The following is a 12,526-nucleotide window of genomic DNA, read 5'->3' as shown; positions in this document are numbered from 1 at the left end:
GCCTTAGAAGAAGACACCCCCACCCCCTAGCTCGCCCCTCCTGTCTCCCCGTACAGCATACCGTCTGCACAGACAGGTATCCCTGTTTTTCAAAAGTTCACCTTTTGCCATTTTGCTTTTACCAAAGGCCTGCATTCACACCTGCTTTCACTAACAAAGAAATAAGAGGATTTTCACATTTTTTAAGATTTATTTATGCATACAAGAACTGGAATAGGACAGAGGTGTGGGGGGTAAGAGGATTCACCAGAGACATAGAGGGGAACAGAACAGGCGGACCCACTGAGATACATGGCTGAGGGGAGCAGCAGGGAGACAGGAGAGGTCTGCTGCGCCATGTGGGTAGCTCCTGGCTGGGGATCCAATTCATGCCACAGTGGCTGGCGATAGCTTGATGGTGCTGCTACTTTAACCCCTGTATCACCAGGGAGGCCCAAGAGGATCTTTGCTTTTATCACAAAAGATGATGATTTTCACTTTTATAACAAAAGATGAAAACCAAAAATAGTGTTTGGTGTTGGTTTTGCAGCCTCAAGAGTGGCCCCGCACACTCCTTCCCCGAACTACTTCACACAGTCTGGGCACTCACCAGTCCTGCTTTTACTACGTGTTACTGTTATTTGAGGCTTTCTATGGAATTTTATATGATTTGGCATGTTATTTTCCGGGTCAGAGAACACTCAAAAATTTTCAAGTGAATGGCAGTTACTTCTTTCACTTTTCAGTTCAGCCTGGGAAGTTTTGCTTTTGTAGGGAAAACCTCTATCTTATCTGAGAAAATAAGAAAATTGGCAGCCTCGTCTTGTTGTGGAAAAGTGGAAAGAAAGCAATTTCCGTGACTTATTCTGGGAAATCCAAACTGACAAAGGAGTCAATTCAGTGAGGACAAAACAAGGCTAAATGTTTCTTCACTAGAAACAGAGCCTCAAAATACATGGTACAAAACTGGTCAGCGTTAGAAGGAGAAATCAGAGATGTCAATACCTCCCAATAATTGATAGGTAAGTAGCCAGAAAATCAGTAGAGAGACACGTGACATGAGCTGACTGTCAACCAACTTGCCTGAGTTGACTTTCTAGGTCACTCCACGCAAGGACAGCACAAAACCCGTTCTGTTCAAGGGCACAATATATATTTCGAAGGCACATGGAAGTCCTTGTAAAAGTCAAAAGAAAAAGGAAAACTTCAAGAGGTCCAAGCTTGAGCCACGACCTGTGTGTGTGGTTTTTATAGTCCAAGTAAGCTCATTTCAAATCACTGGTGGTTGGTCAGGCAGTGATGAATAAAGCAGTGATGACTTTAAGTAAAATAAATATCAGCTAGTGGAGAAGATTTCAAGGAGAGATAAAAATGCAGAGAGGAGGCACTGAGCCAGCAAAATCATCCCTTCTAAAAGGTGGCAGAGAAACCCACTCATTCCCATTACAAACAACTTTTAGTTATGTGTAACCAATTAGTGTATTCTTCAAGAAGTCATTGCATTTCTAGATATCCAATTAGAGACATGATGCTGTGAAACTTCTGAAAAGCCTTTCAAGGTTTTGAGAGCTTCAGAAAACCCAGTGTAAACATCCAAAAAAAAAAAAATGGATGGTGTATTTGTGCCTATAATTCTGGCACATCTTATTTGCTAATAACTCTACGTTTCTTATTTATTTTATAGATGGTGTGTGTGTGTGTGTGTGTGTGTGTGTGTGTGTGTGTGTTCTGAATTCGAATGAATACTGTTCCTTGAAAATAACCATTTGGGGAAAATAAAACTTGGAGATAATAAATCTCAGAAATAGATGTTTACATGCAAGTCCCTTTTCATATATTTTCCTTTTCCTTTTTCTCTCATCAGCTCACCTTTGCCCTCCAAAGAGACAATCAATTACTGCTTTTTGTCTCGAATCAATGTTTCACAAAAAAGGAAAATCGGTTTTTCTTCTGGCCTCTAAATCAATTACATTAAGCTGTGCAATACAGTGTTCACACTCGGTTTCAATGTGTTGTTGAAAAGATTCTGTTATACTTGAATCTTGGGAACTAGGAAATAAAAGTTCTTTTTGTGAGCTGGAGCTAATGATTTCTTGATGCACCACTAAAAATGGTAGGTTTTTTTCCTTCCTCATGGTCATCTCCCCATCTTAAGGAATATTCTCCTTAATATCAGAGACGTTGTGAAGGAAACAGAGGTTTAGAGGCTTTGTGTAGAGTATGGCGATGGCCCTTACGTGTGTCTGTTCTTCCACACCTTTTGGAGAGTGCTTTGAATGGACCCTGAGGACACTGTTAAAACCATAAATGTTCATCCACGTCCCTCTCTGCCTCATCATATCACTATTTCTAAGCATGGTCTGTCTCCTCCCTCCCTCCTCCACATCCTCTTTCTGCTTTTTTAAATTCACATTTTATCTAGAAATGATTTTTCATTTCCTAAGCTCTTTCTGGCATTTTAAGCTCCGTTAAAGGTTTTTCTTAAATGTTCATGCATCTCATTAGAAGGATAAAATTAAGCAACCTCACCATCCTTTATGAATAATTAGTGACTTAGAAACAAGCCTTGAAGTTTGTGAAAACTTCACTGTAAGGTAATGAAATGATAAAAATACACCGCAGCATACACTTTGATGTACTTTAAAGAAATCATCCTAGACTAATAATATGGTATCTCAAAGGAATAGATCAGACTGACAGGAAAATTACTTTTCAGGAAACAAAGTAGTTATGACATTTATAGCAACCTTTATAAAGGTTTGTAGCATAAGAAAGGAGGAAATTTAAATCCATTATTTCCATCTGCCTTATAAGTAACCTCAGTCAAAAGGAAAGCGTGCACGCACACACACACGCACCCACACCCTTAAAAAGAGGAATACATTTTCTTTTACTCCAGGCATAAAGAATGAATAACTTTCCAACTGCTGCTCCTCTTTCCTTTCCTAGAAAAGTCTGACTTAAATATAGAATCAAAATCACATTGACATGCCCAAGTGAAAAATGGTAGTGTTGCTAGGGATAGGTCCATTTACAAAGCCTTTTTCATCTCTATGACCCCACTTTCTATCAAACTAAACACAACAAGGCTTTCTTACCTTGCACACCCTTTGTTAATTCATTCAGACATTCCAAGTGGCTTCCTCTCCCATTTTTCTTCAAAGTGCTTTATTTGTACAAAGCTATAAAGAGGAGCTCATGAAATTGAAAGCCATTTCTGCAGAAGGTGAACCCTCAGTTCTGTTTTTCTCTATTCCCACAACATAACCAGAAGTCAGCAAACATTAAGAGAGAATTTTCCAATGAAACCGACACTTAAAGTTGGTATTGTTTATTGAAAGTGAATCAATGTTGTTAGAGAGAAACAAATGTCAAATCAATTTTGAAAAATAAATATTCAAACCATTGGCCCTGGCCTTTTGTGAGAGTGCCCACCTTAGGTCCCTTGGTGCCTTGGAGATCAGCCTGCACTATGTCACTGTCCCCTTCGAGAGGAGGGGGCAGCGGCTTGGACAGACCTATGGCTGTGAGCGAGCTCTGAGTCCTGGTGACGATACCTAAGCTTGCTCCACGGGGAAAGCCTTGCAATGCCTGTGCCCTTGGAAGACACCTCGGTTACAGACTTGGGAGAGACCCTATTTCAGAGGCTTCCAGCTGAACTGCTTTCAGATTCCTGACCCACAGAAACTGTAAGATAATACAGATTGTTTCCAGCTGCTAAAGGTAGCCACAACTTGCTGCACAATCAAAGGTAAAAAATACAAGATGAAACTGATCCCTTCATGACGTCCAAGGTCAGCCTTAGAAGGGATTCAGCTATGAATCATGTTGTGGAAAACTGAAATGTGCATATTTATTGAACTGATTTCCAAAGTGATGCAATTTTGTTAGGTGTTCAATTCTTTGCATGCCAAGAGTTCATCTCACTTTCCTCTTGTTTCAGATGAGATATAAACACAAGCTGCAAGGCCCCTTAAAAGGTTAAACAAGAAAACTAAAGGGTAATTATAAACTCCACATTTCTGCAGTAGGCAGTCCCAGAAAAACTTCTTATGTTCCAGGTATATAAAAAAATGACTTGCAAGAATAACTTATTGTAAATGTGGAATCATAGAAGAAAGTAGAGTAATAAAAATGGTGATCCAAAGGGAACACAGAGGCAAAAGCAGGTGTCTCAGTGATTCAAGGGTCATGCCTGGATTCTCTGCCTGACACGGACTGGTTGTTGAATGTACATTTTTCATGACTTCTTCACTTTGTAGTGGGTCAGCCATTCCATGCTTCCCCGATACCCATACCCACTCTTTGGCAAATCTCTCTCTCCCTGCTGTCTGTTCATGGGCCTGGGTTTAGCTCACCCAAAGCTTGTGGCAGAGAGGTATTAACCCAGGTCTAGTCAATCGAACCACCACATTCCCCTAATACAGGTCAGAAATGGGTGTGTCACCCCAGCTGGTGTGTTAGAATGATTCTGTTTCATGAGTGATGCCAAGAAGACTTTTAATATCTCCTGTGACTTGACCCTGGAAAGATATGCAGATGGAGCCACTGACAGCATTGCTTCCCGAAGACAGAAGAGAGTGCGTTGGCACTGCTGAGCTCCAGTGCCTGTGCTCGTGGAATAAAGATGGTCTCCCAGGAACAGACAGACACTCTAAGCCCTGCTTAGCTCAGCTACACACACCAGTAAGTTCCTTCTTACCTGAAGCCAGGGAGAGGAAAAATCTTTGGCTATTTCTTTGTTTTTATTTTAGATTGTATTCAATAGAAAGTATCTCAATACCTTTAGACCCAAGCATATAAAAAATGTTAGCTTTCTCTATTTGATGGATAGCCTAAGGGGCTTGAGTGCTTAGGGTCAGCTTGCTTTCATCTGAATCTCATGAAATCTTTGTTATAAAAATGATCTACTGCTGCCAACCATTATAACAATGGAGGTATAGATTTTATCATCACCACCACCATCACCAACATTGATATCACCTAGTGGACACTTAATATATACGGGTGCTGTGCTAAACATTTTTACATGTTATCCCGTTATTGTTCTGTTTTCTGAAAAGCAAAGTAGTTAAAACACAGATGCTAGAACCCAAATCCCCCAGGCTTGAACCCCTTTTTCTGCTAATTTCTGCCAGTGTGACCTTGTTTAAAATTTCTATGCTTCAGTTTCATGATTTGTAAAAGTGGGGTAAGTCTACCATCTTCATTATCAAGTTATGAGGATTAAGTGAGTTAGTAGCTCTGAGCCATGGTTGGCACACACAAAGCACCACCTCTGTTAACTTGTTTCTCACAGGACTTCAATAATATAAGCTCTGTTGTGTTCCTTTTCCCATGAAAGAAAGGAATCCTACACAGAAGTCTTTCTGTATCCCCCTAAGATAGCCACGTTACAATTTGGCTCTAACACTAAAGCAAAATTCTGTGAGAATGAGGACTCCATTACTCTCATCTTCATATCCGGGACGTTATTTAGTAGTGTCCTGTCAGTGATTATCAAGATGTGAACCAATTCATTGAAAAATTATCTGCAAAGGGCCTCCCTGGTGGGGGGTTAAACACCACACTATGAAGCAATCTGCAGACTCTGCAGCACGAGTTCAATCCCCGCCAGCCAGGGAGCTACCCACATGGCGAGGCAGACCTCTCCTGTCTCACCTGCTGCTCCCCTCAGCTCCCCTCAGCAGTGTATTTCGTCAGTCTGCCTGTTCTGTTCCCCATCTGTCTCTGGTGGATCCTCTCTCTCTCTCTCTCTCACACACACACACACCCCACCCCCTGCATCTCTGGCCTGTACGCCAGCCTTGTGTGCATGAATAAATCTTTAAAAAAAAAAAAAAAGAAGAAAAATTATCTGCAAAGAATATACAGGCAGTCAAACAAAGAATATACAGGCAACTGAAAACCAGGAGCCCTTGACACTGAGCCTTTTGCTGGAGAACAAATCTCCCAACCTTAGCAGCTGAGTCGGGAACTCGCCTCCTAGCTCCCACGGCTCAGATCACGGCTTAGCTGAATGCCTCCGGCTCGGCGTCTTTCCTACGGGAGAAGCCATGGTGTTGGCTGAGGCTTCAGACTCACCTGAAGGATCCAATTCCAGGTCCACCCATGTTGGCAGAATTCAGACCTTCTGGGGTGTAGGGGCAGGAATGGACACAGTGCAGGTTTTCTGATCCCATGCAGACCGGGTAAAGGAGGATTCAGAGTCCTCAGTGGCTTTTTGCAGGTCTTTTTATTGGGATTTACCCGGTACACAGCAGGCAGGGGTGCTGGGGGGCCGGGAGGCTGGCAGACCTCCCAGCCCCCAGCAAGTCTTCACTCTATCTGGGCTCTCCGGCCTTCTCTCAGCTTCTGCTTCTCTCTCGGCTTCTCTTTTGGCTTCTTGGCTTCTCTGCAGCTGCTGCTGCTGGCGTCCCCGTGACACCGCCCTTAAAAGCAGAGTCTCAGCCCAGGTGAATCCCATCTACCTAGGCCCACACCCTACTCCAGGTGCCGCCATCAGGCATGCATTCAGGACCGCGAGGATCCATCATCTGTCCTGATGGCAGGAGGGCAGAAAAACCTGACATTTTTCCTTACCCTACATGGGGCTATTGGGCTGAGGGTCTCAGTTCCTGACTGTTGTGGTGGGTGGCCTCCCTCAGCCCTTGTCATAGGGAACCTCTCCTCTTGACTCTGTCAGAGAAAGCATGTGAGAGAAGCCAGAAAGAAAGAGAGAAAAGGAGGAAGGGAGAGTGGGTGGGCCGGCGAGAGACAGAGCCCGCAAGAGGGCAAACAAAATGGCCGCTCCAGTCTGTGACCTACACGGTGGCGCCATCCTGTCGCTTCTGTCATGTTCTGTTCAGTAGAAGCGCGTCGCTGGCCGCAGTCCACGTCCAGAGGGAGAGGGTTGCACAAGGGCATACATTCCCGGAGGCGGGCTGACCGAAAATGAGCTCGGGAGACTGCCTCCCACAGACTTGGAATTAAGTTGACTTTGTTTGGCTCTTGGATTCGATGGAGTCAGGCCTTGTTGGCTGCAATCCTCCTGTCTATAAAATCTGTAATTCTCCAAGATGCCATTTGGCTCCAACCTATGATTCTAGGAGGTCCCGAAAAGGAACAGAAAGCAAGCTTTAAAGCCACGTTGAATTTCAAAAAGGCTGACAGGATCACCTGCAAAAAAAAGGGGGTTTTCTCCTTTGCTAATATCACACCTGGTACACGTCTGCGATACGGCTGTTGTGAGAAGGATGCTAGATGCACACTAGCCCCACCTCCTAGACCCAGGGGAGATTCGAGGGGTCATACCCCATTAGCTGAATTTGGGAAAGAGGAAACACGAGTTTCCAAAATTTAATTAAAATGGAGAGTTTTATTAGTTTACCCTGAAGTGTCAATAAAAAATGGTGCGTGGCCAATGGCTTTCCTGGATCTCCAGCAGTAACTCTGTCATGCGGTTATCAGTCCTTTTGCTTTATTGACTTGCTGGCAAACTCTCTGGTGGTTATTTAAGTTTGTTTAGATGTTGTCTTGACCATTATTAGAGAAAAAACAATCTCCTGTGCTGTTTTTTTTTGTTTTTTTTGTGCACTGAAGAACCTCTTTTCCTTTTGAGCAATACAGTGAAATCTCTTTTAACCCATCATGGCAACTAAGTAAGACCACATTGAAGCAATTTATTGATGTTATAAAAAAACAATCCCTGCCACAATTATTAACTTCCTCTTGGGCTTGAGCAAAGGGATGCTTCCTTTAGGTTGGAAAAAAAAAAAAAAAACAAACACTGTTGAAAAATGTCATTAGTTAAAACACTACATGAGAGATGAGATTTTCCTTTTAAAATGTTAATTAAAATCAACAAAAAACTATGAACCAGAGGCACTTTTTGGGGGGTGGGGGGCGGGAGGGGAGGGATTGAGGTCAGAATGGGGGGGTTGCAATTGTATGAGGAATATAAAAATAAAATTTATTATAAAAAAAGAAAAAAAAAATGAACAATGATGTAAAATATATATAAATAAATAAATTTTTAAAAAAGAAGTGGAAAAAAAAAAAATAAACTGTTAATTGAAAGGCTTTTGTCCACCCTCACTGATGTCTGCTGCTGTTCATATCCCCTGTGAATTGGCTCTGACTTGGTGGCCCATGAGCTGGGATTGGCTGATGTTTGTAGTTTGGTCTCTGACTGTTCTGTTCTTCTTCTTCTTTTTTTTTTTTTAGATTTATTTATTTTTATGCAAGAGCCGGGGTACAGGCCAAAGGCATGGGGAGTGAGAGGATTCACCAGAGACAGAGTGGGGAACAGAACTGGCAGACTGACCAAAATACACTGTTGAGGGGGGCAGTTGGCAAGACAGGAGAGGTCTGCTGCGCCATGTGGGAATCTCCCTGGCCGGCCGGGAATCGAACCGGCGCTGCAGAGGCTGCGGACAGCTTCACAGCGCTGCGCTCAACCCGCTGTGCCACCAGAGAGGCCCTGTTCAGTTCTTCTTAATGTCTTTTAAATCTTTGATGGATTTGACAACACTTAAAAAACCGGGAGACTTCACCCTAAAAGATGTTCGGGTGTCTGGCTTTCTAGCCAGAAGCTCCAGCCATTCTGACACCCACTCCAATATGGCAGAAGCCAAAGGGCAGTAGCCTTCTTTGTGGGGCATGTCTTTGCCCGTCACTGCTGTCTCCCCAACTCCCAAGGGCCCCCACAGCTATGACAGTCCCCTAAAATGGAAGAAAACTAGACACCCCTCTTCTACAGTGTAAAATCAACAATTCAAGGGGTACCATCTCTGGTCCCAGCCAAGGACCAGCTAACGAGCCCAGACACAGCCCAACCTGCTTTGAGAAGCAGCTGCTTCCCAGCAAATCAGCAACTTCAAAGACAGATTTCAAATATGGCAAGGCCAAAGCCCCCATTCTCAGAAGATACGCTCTCCGCAGACAGGGTCAATTTTTAACAGCCCTGCTTGTTCCCTCAGGCCATTGATGTCCATGGCTCCGTTCTGCGGCATCTCCCCAGACTTTCTCTGCAAAGACCCTGGAAAAAGCAAAATGTCTTTCTCGCAGACTGTGAAATTCCGTGGTGAGGCCCAGGTGGCGGCCAGCCTACCCAGAGCCCTCTGGAGGCTGCCCCAGGGCCCAGGCCTCAAACTTCTTTCTTTAATAAATGCCTGTACTTTGGCTCATTGAGTGTTAAGTCAACCTGAGAAGCTTCATTACAGAGGAGGAGGTCAGGGCAGTACAAACTGGGGGGCCAGAGACGGCTCTGCCGGCTTCAACCCGGGTAGCTGCTTCATTTATGGGAAGTTGCAAGGTCAAGAGGGAGACATCTAGGTGAGGCCCAGAGTCCCAGCTCTAGACTGAACACACCTGGGCCTGGGTACGATGGCCTCATTCACCACCATGAGTCACCAGCCTCTGATGGTGGGTGGGGGCTTCTCCTATGGCCCTGCTGGTTTCCCCTTCCCTGCTCTCCAAGTGCTCGCTCCCAGCAGGACAGAAAGGTGCTCCTCCTGTCCATGCTGCCTTGGCTTTGTGTTAATCTCAGCTATTGTGCTGAAATTAACCCATTTTTTGCACTTCCCCATTGTTTTGAGGGGCACAGTGTGGTGGTTAAGCTCAAAAGGAAGCTGCAAAAGCACATGTGAAATGGAGACCCATTCACAGCATGAGGGGCTTTCCCTGTTCCTGTGTGTTTGTTTGCTCTCAAAGACCTCCATGAAAGGTTACAAACACCAGTTACCAGCTGAGAGCGCTTCAAATCCCAGGGACAAATACCATCTAAATTGCTTGAGGGATTTTTTTTGCCTTCTGTGCTTTTTCAAATGTCTTCTAGAATAGTTTAGACTCCAGGAAAAGAGGTAATTTAAAGCTAGCGGGGAGGGCCTCCCCGGTGGCGCAGCGGTTTGAGCACTGGGTTGCAAAGCTGCCCGCGGCCTCTGCGGCGCCGGTTCGATCCCCAGCTGCTCCCCGGCCACCAGAGGAGGGTCCCACATGGCACATAGACCTCTCCTGCCGCCCGCTGCTACCCTCAGCAGTGTACTTCGGTCCTTCTGCCTGCTCTGCTCCCCGCTCTGGCTCTGGTGAATTCTCTCACCCTCCCGCGCTTCTGACTGTACCCAGTGCATGTATAAAACAAACAAACAAATAATAAATAAATAAATAAATAAGACATGCCTCTAGAAAATTTAAAAATAAATAAATAAATAAATAAAGCTAGCGGGGAAACCTGCGTTCTATGTGATCCTTGATGTATGTTTCTCTACATATTTAGGTTGGGGCCAACAGACTACTAGTTAGCCTGACACTAGAATTGTGTATTTTGAATGTCTAAAAAAAAAAGATTCCTTATATATATGTACATATTATTTATTTATATCATTATATTATTTATATAAATTTACATATATGTGATATATATATATCAAGGCCTATTTAAACTCCAGCATTTTGTAGCATTTCCTCAATTCCTTCTTCCCACCTGTTTCAAATCCGATAAAAGGACACAAAATAGCATTTCCTGAATTGCAGGCTCTTTCTGGATTGTTTTACTCTTTTTCATTAAATCAAAGTCTTCGCTGTCATTTGAACTCAAATGTTCTTTCGTGCCGATGGCTGAATCTTCCTGGTGACTACGGCAATTTCAAAAAGAACAAGAGAGGGAGGAAGAACTTTGTTTTGGGGGTGTTTCTGGAAAGCGCATCTCCCCCGCACTGGCACAGCATCGGGCCCACCTCTCCGGAGGCCAGAGGTCCAAAGCTGCTCAGTGCCTTTAAAATCATGTGGCGGGAATAGTTAGTATAATCCAACCTGGCAGTCTTCATGCCAAGGCAATCATAAAATGTGCCTTTTTGAATATAAGAAAGTGAAAATCAAAATCAACAAAAAACTATGAACCAGAGACACTTTTTGGGGGGTGGGGGGGGGAGGGGAAGGATTGGGGTCAGAATGGGGCGTTTGCAATTGTATGGGGGAATATAAAAATAAAATTTAATATTTAAAAAAAAAAAATAAAAAAATAAAGACAAAAAAAAAAAATAAATAAAATGTGCCTTTTGCCATCTGTCTCCGGGGAAGGGCCTCAGGGGGCCGCAGCGCTCATGCCCGGGGCCAGATGAATCCAGGCAGAGGATTCACGGCCCCCTGGGTGCGCAGACGCAGCATTACTCACTAAATTCGGCCCCAGCCACCTCTTTGTGCCTCCAGATGTTTCCACTGGACTGACCTTAATAGGCAAGGTGGGTTGGGTCCCCAGCCCCCAGGGCCGTCCTTTCCAGCAGGGATGGGCCAGTCAGGACAGTGGATCCGTAGGGGAAGTCGCCTCGGGCATGGAAGCTCCCAGAACATTAGCTTCCCCACCTGACAAGGGGGGATCTTAAAGGAATCTCCCTGGTAGGGTTTGAGGAGGGTTAAATCTGGTCTGATGCGCCATAAGTGGTGGTTCTTGGTCTCCTTCCCTGAAAGGTGATTTTCTCCAGCCTTCGCCATTTCACATTCGCTATCAGCGGACCCGAGCAGAACAGATGCTTTCACGTCTGGTTTCTTTCACTTAACACTGAACCCTGAAATTCACTGATGTTCTGTATACCATGGTAATGAGTCCCGTCCCCTGTGTGCGCGCATGGAGCTGACGAGGCTGTCATTGCTTTGGGCCTATGCACCTGATCACCCCTAGAGGATGATGCTCCTGCCAGCCACGGTGCCAGGGGAAGGGCCTCAGGTGTGCGCTCAGGTGTGCACACTCAGGTGTGCGCGCTCAGGTGTGTACATGGGGGAAGGGGAGCTAAATCTTTTTTTGAGGGAAATTAAGAACTTGGAGTTCATTGAACAGAGCCCATGTGCTCCGCTCCCCTCTCTGCTGTGCTCAGCCCCTCCTGGCGGCTTCTTCACCCCAAGAGTGCACAGATCTCCATCACCAACACAGCTTCTGGCTCCTTGGCTGGCTTTTTCCTTCCACCTGCATTCTTATCTTAACCCTCTTCTCTCCCCTGATCTTAGGTGTCAACGCGCGGCCCGGGAGCCCCAGCACCACCTGCAGCTTGTAGAGAAACACACCCTGCCCCGGCCCAGGCCCTCGGGACCAGAAGCCACATTTTACACGTCCCCAGGACGTGTTTGCACCTTAAATGTTAAGAAGCATTTCTCTAGGACGAAAATTATTCTAAAGTGGACACCCCCGGGGCCACATACTGCAGGTTTCACCCCATCTTTCCGACAGCCAACTGGACGACTCCACATGGTAGATGGCCCAGCAGCTCCTCCTCCCAGGCCAGACCCCGCTCACCTCTTGCACTCTGCGGCCGCAACCCTCTCTGCCTTTGCTACCACGACCAGCAGGCTCATCGGGGTCAGGAAGCCAATGTAGGTGTGCCCAGAGACCAGACAGGTAGTGTCCATGATGGGGGCGGGCTGGGTGAGGACGGGTTGACCCAGGAGGGCCTGCTCTAGTGGGGGAGCAGCTGCCTGCATGGGGGAGCCTGGTTCCAAGGCCCATTGTTTATGTGACGATTTTATTGTAGCAGGAAATTCAAAACGATATTTTTTGTAACTCTGGGAGTCCTGTCTG

Source organism: Talpa occidentalis, unplaced genomic scaffold, assembly GCF_014898055.3.
Source record: "Talpa occidentalis isolate TD23 unplaced genomic scaffold, MPIMG_talOcc4v2.1 talOcc4.10, whole genome shotgun sequence".
NCBI lineage: Eukaryota > Metazoa > Chordata > Mammalia > Eulipotyphla > Talpidae > Talpa > Talpa occidentalis.
The sequence above is the reverse complement of the archived record's forward strand: the minus strand, read 5'-3'. Positions refer to the sequence as shown.